We start from the raw sequence: 13,623 nt of genomic DNA on the forward strand, positions 1-13,623 counted from the left end.
CGACTTTTCTAAAATGGCGGCTAGAATGCGCGCACCCACGCTTTGAGTGTGCGACTCTGAAAATAAAATTGATTTTTTTTATTAAATAATATAAATATATTAAAATAAAAAATGAAAACAAGGAAATTAATCAATATTTCAGCTTGAATTTTTCTTTTTGCAGTTTTCAGAAAAATATATGTTATTTAATTAATACATTTTTTATAAATAAACAGTTAAAAAACTGTAGAAAATCAGTGCAAAAAAATAGGTATAACTACTATCACACTTAAAAATTAGCATTTAAAAAGCCTTTGAAATCAACTAAAAAAAACATAGGTTTCAGAGACGTTATAGTTAGAAATTAGCATTTAAAAAAGCTTTGAAATTCACTGAAAAAACCATAGGTTTCAGAGACTTTATAGTTAGAAATTAGCATTTAAAAAACCTTAGAAATTCACTGAAAAAACCATAGGTTTCAGGGGTGTTATAATTAGCTGGCCATTTCACTCGTACAAAACCATAGAAATTCCTCCGTTATAGTTAGTTATGCTAACTATAACTCGTGTGCCCGCAATGCACTGCTGCTGATGTCACATATTGCATTATTCATGACATGGTCAGTGACATCACTGATGAAATCACTGATGACACCTCAAATGACATTACTGATGACATCATCCACGTGACAATCTGATACACCTCATCATACACTAGTATAACCTTTCATCACTCACTGTAAAATACATTGTACCATATTTGAAACTATTGATACAACAATACCAGTTACTGCATACCGACTCACTGATTCCTAAGTCTATACACACAACTTCCCATTCAACAACAGAATCATTTATACATGCAGTCACTAATTAATAGAACACTATCAAATGCACTTATACAAATATATAGACATTGACACATGAGCAGTCATCTTAGTCGGTTGTGCAGTCATCCTACTCACTCAAGAAAAAATTAATCACACTTACATTTACTCATTTACACAATTATCCAAAAACACCTCCTTTATTCCAACACATAGTAACTCATAGTTAATATGTTAAAAAATCACCATTACAATTATACACTCATTCATATAGTTACTCTCACAATCAGTGACATACTTATTTATATACGGCAACTCTCACATACAATGCCTTTTATTTTTTTACTTTGTTGAAGATGTACAACTAAAACATAGATGCGCTCACCAACACACAAATAAACACTCATTCACCCAAACAACTGTTTACACATGCACTCTTAAACCTATACACCTAGTCAATCAACCATTCACACTTCTATGCATAGAGTTACACACATCCCATCCAACCACACACAAACTCAGTGTCCCATACAAATACTCACCCAACTAATCAATAACTAATATACACACTCTTGTAGTTAGTGACCAACTGATGCAGCATGTTATACAACAACAGAGACAGTGCTGCACACATTCACATAGTTTCGTTACTAATCCATGTATTAAGTGAGACACTTTTAATTACTCACTTAAACAGACAGTCAGACAGCTACTAAATCCTCCATCCAGACAGTTATATATCCATTCAATCTTCAATACAGATTGGTGTATATATAGTACATATTTAAATTTCAAACTAAACCACATTCACTGGATGATGTCATCAGTGATGTCATCAGTGATGTCATTTGAGATGTCATCAGTGATGTCGTCAGTAATGTCACTGACCATGTCATGAATGATGCAATATGTGACATCATCAGCAGTGCATTGCGGGCACGCGAGTTAGAGTTAGCAAAACTAACTATAACGGAGGAATTTCTATGGTTTTGTACGAGTGAAATGGCCAGCTAGCTATAACACCCCTGAAACCTATGTTTTTTTCTGTGAATTTCTATGGTTTTTAAATGCTAATTTCTAACTATACCCGTCTCTGAAACCTATGGTTTTTTCAGTGAATTTCAAAGGTTTTTTAAATGCTAATCTCTAACTATAACGTCTCTGAAACCTATGTTTTTTTTCAGTGAACATATATATATATATATATATATTACCTACTGGCGGTCGCCAGTAGGTAGTTATAGTTAGGACCACGTTTCCATAGGAAAACCTCAACATTCTATTTTGAATAACTTTGGCGCTGGTCGACGAATCCTCGCGAATTTCTCAAAATAGGTGGGGCGCTACGCTCCGCTCCTACCCTGAAAGTCTCGGGGGGATCCGTCAAGCGGGGGCTGAGATAAAAGGGGGGTCCCAAAACGCGTTTTTCCCATGCATTTTTCCATAGGACCTTTAGAACGAGCTACAGCCCGAACGGCTGAACAGAATTACTCAAAATTTGGCAGAGAGGTAGTCCCTAGGTCAAGGAAGTGCCTTTTGTAGGTTTGGTGTAAATCTGTTCAGTAGATTCTGAGAAAATAGCCTTTAAATCAATATATATATCTGAGCCCGCTTACGGTACGCTTACCGTACGCTTACGGTAAGCGTACGGTGGCGTGCGCGAGCGCGATTCTGATTGGCTCTTAGATCTTAGTAAACATTCGAATCGGCCGAAACCAGGAAGCGGCGGCCGCCATTTTGTGTATTTCACTCTGAAAAAAAAGAGTGAAAACAAGGAAAGGGGCAATGAGGAGAGTTACAGACCCCCTAACATTTGTAAGGGGGTCAAAGAAGGACAGAAAAGTACAAAAAAAACATTTATTGATTTTAAAAAAAATCACGGGGTACGCGTACGGTAAGCTTACGGTAAGCGTACGGTAAAAAAAATAAAAATAAATAAATGAAAAGCAGATTTAAGAGTTTAGAAATTAGGGAGCTCTAAAAAGAGCTGTTGTGTTTATGAAGTCATTTTTTTAGTGGTACCTACAAGTAAGTACCAATGCAGAGTCTAAGGTTCAAGAGGAAGACTCTGTTCCCTTCATCATTGAAGTGCACACCATCTCCTCTATAAATGTCTTGCATGTCATAACGCAAGTTGTTGTGGTAAATGGCACCCATACCATAGTCACGGAGGAAAGCAGAAACAGATTTGTTGACGTGCTTTCTTGCTTTGTCAATCTGTGGACAGAAATGATTGGACCAGTTCCATTTTTGCCTTTGGCATATGTTGGAAAACACAAAGGCAGTTTTAGGGAAAAGTGTAAACAGTTGTGCAAAGGTGTCCTTCATAAGCATTTCCAGACCTACCCCAGTCAAAGTGCCTAGGTCATTGCCACCACAGTGCACTATTATGAGGTCAGGGTGTTGGATTTGAATGAAGGATTTCACCAATGGCATCAATTGGTGCCACTTTAACCCTCTCTGACCAATCCATTTAATGTCTACATTTGGCAAAGCAAGGTCTCTCACCATACCTGTTTTCTCTGCAAACTTTTCACTCCAGAAGACATAGCTGTGCCCTACAATCCACACTGTGAACATCTTCAAAGGAGAACTGGATGCACTCAGGAGGTGTCTTTCAGTAGAATGGCAATATGAAAAGAAAGACAGTTTGGAAATGGAGGCATACATATTTTTTTCAAAACAAAAAGAACTGATTGGCTGTTTCATACCATTCTAGAATAAAAACTAGGCTGTATGTGTAAATTAATAGAAGCATGTTTTGTATTGGTAAAAAAAAATGTGTAACCAAAGAACAGTACTATGGATTTGCTGTTAGGTTTGAAAAGTCAAGCACTCTTGCTCTGTGGAATTGAAACATTGTTTGGCGAACTTCTGACCTAACTCAACATGAGCTGTTGCTATGGTAGCAGGCAGAAGTCAAGTTGGGGGAAGGGTACTAGGCAGAAGTCAAGTTGGGGGAAGGGTACTTTTGGAAAAGGGTTGGTTTTCAACCAATAGAAATGTGTGATTACATTTGAAAAAAAGGGGGAAGCACTGAGATTTGAAACTTACAAGTATATGTGTGGAAAAATAGAGGGAAAGTTTGCCATTATCTGGTTCTGCTGAGAGGAGAGAGGTGAACACAACAGAGATCCTGGCTCTGATAATCTGCTGTTTGAGTGTCACATTTCTTTCACAACTAACTAATTTTAAAGGTGAGTTTACAGTTTGAGAGGGGATGTATGTGGTAACTTAAGAAATGAATAATAGAAATGGAAATTGTTTTTGTTGTAGTTACACATGGTGGTTTCATAATGTGTCAGTCTGTAAAAGTGATTTTCACTTGCCCCGAAAAAAAAAAGAGCAGTAAGTGTGCTTTCAAATTGGCAAAGAAATTTCGTTTTGGGACTAATGTGAAAACATGACTCTGTGTGCAGAGAGGAATTATAGGCAGAGATTTATTGCGTCTTGCTCTGGTGATTTCACAGTTGCATTAGATGGAAAGGGGGAGCGAATTTTTGGGGGAAGAAGCAGAGTCTTAGCACACACCCATGTGCTTGCCATGTATAGTCATGCACAGTATTTACAAGCGAGTGGGGTTTTCAGGTTTCAGTCTGTAATGCAAATACATTCAGCATCACTAAGGCTGGTTGCCCTTGCTGTAGTGTAGCAGTCTGGACATGGGCTTTTTTAAAAATCTGAAAAGTGGATTCATAATGTGACAGTTTGTAAAAGTGATTTTCACTTGCCCAAAAAAAAGAGCAGTTAGTGTGCATTCAAATTGGCATAGAAATTTTGTTTTGTGACTATTGTGAAAAGAAATGTAGTAATATATTTAAATACAATAAAGGAATTGTTACAGAGAATCGGTGAGATCTGTACAAATAAAACTTTAGAATTTTATTGGATTACCATTGGAAATTTAATCAAAAAAGAATTTTAAAATTACTATTTGGTCTAAAGGAAATGAAATCAGATGTATTTTGGAGTTATTTGAGATATAATATTGTGATTATACTTCTGAAACAAACATATCAGACGGTATTTTAAAGAAATAAGTATTGGTATTAGATGATATTTTTTTAGAATATTATGCATTTCTATAATGTTAAGTTTAAGTAAAAAAAGAATCAGGGCTTTTTTAATACAATCTTTGTGATTGTTATTTTTTTTTGCCCGCTGTAAAATGATGAATGCAATTGCTTTCACAATTTATAGTGAAATGCAATATATTCTGAAAACAGCAAAAATAAGGCAAAAATATTTTATGGAAAAAAATGTAAATATGTGTACTGTATTATAAATTGTTTTAAAAATATTAATACTTTTTTCTTTTTTTCCAGATAGATATAGAAAATTTTCGAAAACTACAAACTTTTTTAAAACTATTTTTAAAAAAAACAAATGAATAAATATTTTTTCAGTGAATATGGTAAGTCAATAATAATAATTGTAGTCTCTCAAGGACCTTGTAATGTGTTTATTGATTTTTAGTGTTTTTTTAAAAAAAAAAAAAAAAAGTACGCGCACCGTACGCGTACGGTAAAAAAAAATAAAAAAAAGTTTTTAAAAACATATGTAAAAAAAAGATGAAAGATAAGGTTGGCTCTTAAAAGAACCTTTGTGTTCATGCAGGGACAGAGGAAAGGAAGCATGGGAAAATTATTCAAAGCGACAAATGTGTTGATCTATTTTGGTGTTCACTAGGGAAACACTTGTCTCCCTATAGCAAATTAGATCTTGACAAAATGTGCATCGAATATCAACCTTCCGAAATCGAGGGTTGATTTCCAGAGGGCCAGCAAAAGGAGATTCTCCCCCCACAGATGAAGGGCTCACCTGACCTGCAGAAGAAGGAGTCAGCCCTGCAGATGATGGTTCAGGCTGAGCTGCTGTGGATGTACTGGCTTGTCTTTCTGAAGAGTTACCTCCAAAAAGATGACCATGTGTCCTTCTGTGTACATCCTGGAGGTGTCTCTTCATGGTGTGATTCCCAAAGGAATACTTCCTGTTAGGATTACCTCTAGAAAGTACACGCTTACACAGCTTACAAGTCACTAAGGGTGCATTTACCTTTTGCTGGCCTTCAGGAAAAGTAAAATAATCCCATACATAAAAGGGCTTTTGTTTCCTCGATCTCTGCCTCAAGACAGTGCTGCTAGTGCTAGCCTCACTCTCAGAAGAGCTCTGCTGTTCTGCCATCGTATCCCAAAGACAAACCAGCTCCTTCTCCCAAGGGATCACAAGCAGAAATGAGGGGAATGGGTGTGGTGTAGGAGAGTTCTAGAACTGAAAGTAGTTTCAACCAATCAAAAGTTGTGTTTCATGATCACATGACCTACCGTACGCTTACGGTACGCTTACGGTACGCTTACGGCAGAAGTGCGCATGCGCGTAAAAAAGACACGCGCTTGCGCGCATGCGCATAACAGTCACTCCCGGCACTTCCGCGTAACGTGCGCGTGTAGCGTACACGCGTACGCGTCCCACGCGGAGTACGCGCGGCTACGCAAATTGCGTAACTATACGCAAGCAGCGTAGGAAAATTACGGACGTTGCGTAAACCGTACGCTTACCGTGAGCTTACGGTACGCGTACTAAAAAAATAAAAAAAAAATAGAAAAAAAGTACTGCAAATAAATTTTACATGTTTATTTTAAAAAATATATAAAAAAAAACATATTAAAGAATTTTAAAAATGTAATCATAGTCTTTATAAAAGGTAAGAAAATTAAAATAAAAATATGTTAGAAAAAATAGAAGAAAAAAAAAAATTAGCATTTAAAAAACCTTGCAAATTCACTGAAAAAACCATGGGTTTCACACACGTTATAGTTAGGAATTAGCATTTAAAAAACCTTGCAAATTCACTGAAAAAACCATGGGTTTCACACACGTTATAGTTAGGAATTAGCATTTAAAAAACCTTAGAAATTCAGTGAAAAAACCATAGGTTTCACACACGTTATAGTTAGGAATTAGCATTTAAAAAACCTTAGAAATTCAGTGAAAAAACCATAGGTTTCACACATGTTATAGTTAGCTGGACATTTTACTCGTAAAAAACCAATGAAATTCCCCCGTTATAGTTAGTTCAGCTAACTATAACTCGCGCGCCCGCAATGAACTGCTGATGACGTCACATATTACATCACTCATGACATGGTCAGTGACATCACTCATGACATCACTGATGACATCTCAAATGACATCACTGATGACATCACTGATGACATCATCCTTGTGATAGAGTGGCAGACCTCCTCTTCCCCTAATAACACCTTTGATACACACATTCAAAAATAGAGACTAAAATTTACAAAACAATGGACATACCAATAACAGTTACAACAACCTCTTCAGTAATTCTAAGATCCACATACACATCCACTCATTCACCAACAGTCCAATACAGTCACTCATACATGTACTCACTTATCATATGTACTCATACACCTATACATCCTGTTACACAATGCCACTCATCCATAGAGCTACTCACACACATAGTCACTCATGCTAATAAAGAATCAAACATACATTTACTTGCATATACAGTTATACACACACCACCACACTTACTTCTACGGAAACTTACACATACTTAGTCTTTTAAACAATCACTTATAGAAATACATACTTATTCATACAGGAACTCTTTCAATCTCTCACTCTCACATATACTCACATATATAAACCAATAGTCACATATACTAGTTTTAAACATATGTAGTTACTCATAAAGACACTATTGAGACAGTCATTCACTCACTAACACACCCATACACACACTCATCCACCCATGCAGTCCTGCACACATGCTCTGTTCAACACATACAAACAGTGAGTCACTCATTCATGCACCTATGCACTATGTCATACCCCCCACCGAACCATGCAGACACTCAGACTGATACTCAAAAAACCAACTAATAACCTATATAGACACCCATGTAGCTACTCACCAACCCATGCAGCCACTTATACACAAAGTGAAAAAATGATACAGATATTTATATATTTAAACATTACTCACTAAGCCATGTATTCACTATGATACACTTAATCAGTCAGTTACATAATCAATTTTTCAAAAAGAAATCATCCATTTAGACAGTAATATACCCATTTATTCTTCCATCAACCTTGAGATATACATATATAAAACATATTTAATTTTCAGAAAAACACACATTCACTGGATGATGTCATCAGTGAGGTCATCAGTGATGTCATTTGAGATGTCATCAGTGATGTCATGAGTGATGTCACTGACCATGTCATGAGTGATGTAATATGTGACGTCATCAGCAGTTCATTGCGGGCGCGCGAGTTATAGTTAGCTGAACTAACTATAACGGGGGAATTTCATTGGTTTTTTACGAGTAAAATGTCCAGCTAACTATAACATGTGTGAAACCTATGGTTTTTTCACTGAATAATATATATATATATATATATATATATATATATATATATATATATATATATATATATATTTTTTTTTTGTCAAACAAAGTGCCCAAAGCAACGGGATTACACTCGACTGTGCCCAGCCCTCCGGCAGTGATGATGCAGCTTGCCTCTTTAGTCCAATTTCTTTATTTATTTCTGCCGACGCGTTTCGAGGCCATGAGCCTCTTCTTCCTGGGCTGCTTGAAAGAACGCACTGAGACTCGCATTTGTGTTGTTTCCGGTTTCATTTATTTGCATATTACCCTTAAGTAGGCGTGGTTTCACGAGCAAGCTGAATTAATGCATGCTGGACATGATAGTTCCAAATGCGAGCATGTATATGAGCTTTGAGTAAGTTCAGTGACTGTTCCCTTTTAAAAGCATTCATTTGTCCTTTAGTAGGTCTCGGAGTAAAGTTGCAAGCTCAATTCGCATATTGAGCACAGTGCTTACTAGTCTCGAGCAGTTCAAAACCGAAGCCTCACACAGCTGGCGATCACTTTCATTCCCCAGCTGCAGATGGTGCCATCCCCACGGCAGGGCTGCCGCACAGTAATTTTGTCAAACAAAGTGCCCAAAGCAACGGGATTACACTCGACTGTGCCCAGCCCTCCGGCAGTGATGATGCAGCTTGCCTCTTTAGTCCAATTTCTTTATTTATTTCTGCCAACGCGTTTCGAGGCCATGAGCCTCTTCTTCCTGGGCTGCTTGAAAGAACGCACTGAGACTCGCATTTGTGTTGTTTCCGGTTTCATTTATTTGCATATTACCCTTAAGTAGGCGTGGTTTCACGAGCAAGCTGAATTAATGCATGCTGGACATGATAGTTCCAAATGCGAGCATGTATATGAGCTTTGAGTAAGTTCAGTGACTGTTCCCTTTTAAAAGCATTCATTTGTCCTTTAGTAGGTCTCGGAGTAAAGTTGCAAGCTCAATTCGCATATTGAGTACAGTGCTTACTAGTCTCGAGCAGTTCAAAACCGAAGCCTCACACAGCTGGCGATCACTTTCATTCCCCAGCTGCAGATGGTGCCATCCCCACGGCAGGGCTGCCGCGCAGTAATTTTGTCAAACAAAGTGCCCAAAGCAACGGGATTACACTCGACTGTGCCCAGCCCTCCGGCAGTGATGATGCAGCTTGCCTCTTTAGTCCAATTTCTTTATTTATTTCTGCCGACGCGTTTCGAGGCCATGAGCCTCTTCTTCCTGGGCTGCTTGAAAGAACGCACTGAGACTCGCATTTGTGTTGTTTCCGGTTTCATTTATTTGCATATTACCCTTAAGTAGGCGTGGTTTCACGAGCAAGCTGAATTAATGCATGCTGGACATGATAGTTCCAAATGCGAGCATGTATATGAGCTTTGAGTAAGTTCAGTGACTGTTCCCTTTTAAAAGCATTCATTTGTCCTTTAGTAGGTCTCGGAGTAAAGTTGCAAGCTCAATTCGCATATTGAGCACAGTGCTTACTAGTCTCGAGCAGTTCAAAACCGAAGCCTCACACAGCTGGCGATCACTTTCATTCCCCAGCTGCAGATGGTGCCATCCCCACGGCAGGGCTGCCGCGCAGTAATTTTGTCAAACAAAGTGCCCAAAGCAACGGGATTACACTCGACTGTGCCCAGCCCTCCGGCAGTGATGATGCAGCTTGCCTCTTTAGTCCAATTTCTTTATTTATTTCTGCCAACGCGTTTCGAGGCCATGAGCCTCTTCTTCCTGGGCTGCTTGAAAGAACGCACTGAGACTCGCATTTGTGTTGTTTCCGGTTTCATTTATTTGCATATTACCCTTAAGTAGGCGTGGTTTCACGAGCAAGCTGAATTAATGCATGCTGGACATGATAGTTCCAAATGCGAGCATGTATATGAGCTTTGAGTAAGTTCAGTGACTGTTCCCTTTTAAAAGCATTCATTTGTCCTTTAGTAGGTCTCGGAGTAAAGTTGCAAGCTCAATTCGCATATTGAGTACAGTGCTTACTAGTCTCGAGCAGTTCAAAACCGAAGCCTCACACAGCTGGCGATCACTTTCATTCCCCAGCTGCAGATGGTGCCATCCCCACGGCAGGGCTGCCGCGCAGTAATTTTGTCAAACAAAGTGCCCAAAGCAACGGGATTACACTCGACTGTGCCCAGCCCTCCGGCAGTGATGATGCAGCTTGCCTCTTTAGTCCAATTTCTTTATTTATTTCTGCCGACGCGTTTCGAGGCCATGAGCCTCTTCTTCCTGGGCTGCTTGAAAGAACGCACTGAGACTCGCATTTGTGTTGTTTCCGGTTTCATTTATTTGCATATTACCCTTAAGTAGGCGTGGTTTCACGAGCAAGCTGAATTAATGCATGCTGGACATGATAGTTCCAAATGCGAGCATGTATATGAGCTTTGAGTAAGTTCAGTGACTGTTCCCTTTTAAAAGCATTCATTTGTCCTTTAGTAGGTCTCGGAGTAAAGTTGCAAGCTCAATTCGCATATTGAGCACAGTGCTTACTAGTCTCGAGCAGTTCAAAACCGAAGCCTCACACAGCTGGCGATCACTTTCATTCCCCAGCTGCAGATGGTGCCATCCCCACGGCAGGGCTGCCGCGCAGTAATTTTGTCAAACAAAGTGCCCAAAGCAACGGGATTACACTCGACTGTGCCCAGCCCTCCGGCAGTGATGATGCAGCTTGCCTCTTTAGTCCAATTTCTTTATTTATTTCTGCCGACGCGTTTCGAGGCCATGAGCCTCTTCTTCCTGGGCTGCTTGAAAGAACGCACTGAGACTCGCATTTGTGTTGTTTCCGGTTTCATTTATTTGCATATTACCCTTAAGTAGGCGTGGTTTCACGAGCAAGCTGAATTAATGCATGCTGGACATGATAGTTCCAAATGCGAGCATGTATATGAGCTTTGAGTAAGTTCAGTGACTGTTCCCTTTTAAAAGCATTCATTTGTCCTTTAGTAGGTCTCGGAGTAAAGTTGCAAGCTCAATTCGCATATTGAGCACAGTGCTTACTAGTCTCGAGCAGTTCAAAAGCGAAGCCTCACACAGCTGGCGATCACTTTCATTCCCCAGCTGCAGATGGTGCCATCCCCACGGCAGGGCTGCCGCGCAGTAATTTTGTCAAACAAAGTGCCCAAAGCAACGGGATTACACTCGACTGTGCCCAGCCCTCCGGCAGTGATGATGCAGCTTGCCTCTTTAGTCCAATTTCTTTATTTATTTCTGCCGACGCGTTTCGAGGCCATGAGCCTCTTCTTCCTGGGCTGCTTGAAAGAACGCACTGAGACTCGCATTTGTGTTGTTTCCGGTTTCATTTATTTGCATATATATACAGTGCAGTAAATATGAGATCAACTATTGTAAGATGCACAGTGAATGACAGAATGTTGTTAAATTATATAAACATATGTAATCATGATCGAGTAAGATTCATGTAACATAATAGGTATATATGACCTATTATGTTACATGAATCTTACTCGATCATGCTGTCATTCACTGTGCATCTTACAATAGTTGATCTCATATTTACTGCACTGTATATATTTACACTGGTTTCAAACACATGTACTTTATACATTCCACCATTACAAGATGGCCGCGACAGCGACATTAAGTTCTTTTGTTGTGATAAGTCCGTCTTTTAACCCCTTCGGTGCTCATGACGGAATGGTTCCGTCATGACCCACGGTTGAGCTGTGCTCATGACGGAACCATTCCGTCATGACCACGCCCGCGCAAGATTCCGTCAGCACAGCGGCGGAATCTGCGCAGCATCGAAGGGGTTAATGAACTTGTATATTTACCATGGTGATATCTTGTGTATTCGAGCGTGACCAAGCCGTAATGGCGAAACGCGTCGTTTTGCACTTGTGCGAATAAACGAAACTGCATGCAACTTTGGAGTCCGAGTTTCTTTCCCGTTACGACGAGATTGTGTGGAGCTCATGAATTAGGAATTCCGGTTTCCTTGCTCGGACCGCCCGCTGACAGACCGAACTTTTACCGGAACTGGTGGTTTAATATATATATATATATATATATATATATATATATATATATATATATATATATATATATATATACTGCATGAGACCCAACAACTTAGCTAGTTGAATGGTTGATGCACACTCAATCACGGGTGATGGAGAGGGGAAATATTTTTTTATTGTATTTTCCTTGTTGTACTTTTTTGTTAGTGTTGCAGAAGCAAGAGTGAAAACACTAGCTGAGACAATAAACCAGATTTTTTTCTCCCATTGGTGACACCAAAATTATTAAACAGCGATCTGACAAAAACACATACTCCTATTTGTTTCAAGAAAAGTGAGTAGTGTCAATTTCTATTAATGGAGAGCCCTTGTATCCGGCCTACATTATAACCTAGCTAGGTAGAAGACCTTAAAAAAAATGCAATCTTGTATTTAATTTAATTCAAACCACCTGCTGTCGTCACACACAAATTAGCTGTACATATGGCCGAATGTTGTCTCTTTAAAACCATAACACTCGTGCCTATTGTGTTTAATACATTGGCACACCACGTCTTGCCTACTACTTCTGTCTTGAGAGGACTTACAAGTGGCTGGTTGTGAGACCTACTGCCGTTTCACAGGTTGTCATCTATGCTCATTTGTTTGTGAATGTGTGCGCTTTTGTTTTGTTGCAATGCACCGAAGTGTGGATGACGTGCTGTATCATAGAATTAATTGCTCGAATAATCTGTTGCACACATTTTGTTTTTGACGATCTTACCATTCATTAAGTGTGATGAATGATGCTGGAAAAAAATTCACCCAATAGATTTTCCCTCCTTACTATGAATGCCTCATTGTGTCAGTCCCAATGAATAATCCCTCCTTATCGTGAATGTTGCATTCTGTCTGTCCCGCTGGGCCCTGCTCCCATTTTGGTCAATCATGACGATCAGTGAGTGGGTTTACGGTTTTTGCTGGTACATATATCTCTCTACACAGCAACATGGCGGTCAACCAAGCTGTGGTTATCTTAAATCAATTTACCATCTGGCTGAACATTAGAAGAACACTTTTCCACTTAGATATCTCTTCAGTAGCTCAGACTTTGTACCTATCCCGAAGTGATGTTACAACTTACAACCCATTTACATGACCAAGTCATTGCCAACTTTTAAAACCATCCAACGCTTGGCAAGAGGCCAATGCCAGGGCTGACTATACAAGCTGTTTGCTTCCTTCCTCTGATCACAGTTCCTATCGGTAGCGTCATGCCAGAAGGAGCCATAATGTATCCAACCCAACTATGCCTAAGACAACAGAAACTGCACCTATCGAACACGAGCCTACACCTCTCTCTGGGGCATATTAACAAGCCAGGCGATAACATTATCGCCGCTTTAGCGGCAGAAAACTGCCGCTAAAACGGCG

This window comes from Triturus cristatus, chromosome 8, assembly GCF_964204655.1.
Source record: "Triturus cristatus chromosome 8, aTriCri1.1, whole genome shotgun sequence".
NCBI lineage: Eukaryota > Metazoa > Chordata > Amphibia > Caudata > Salamandridae > Triturus > Triturus cristatus.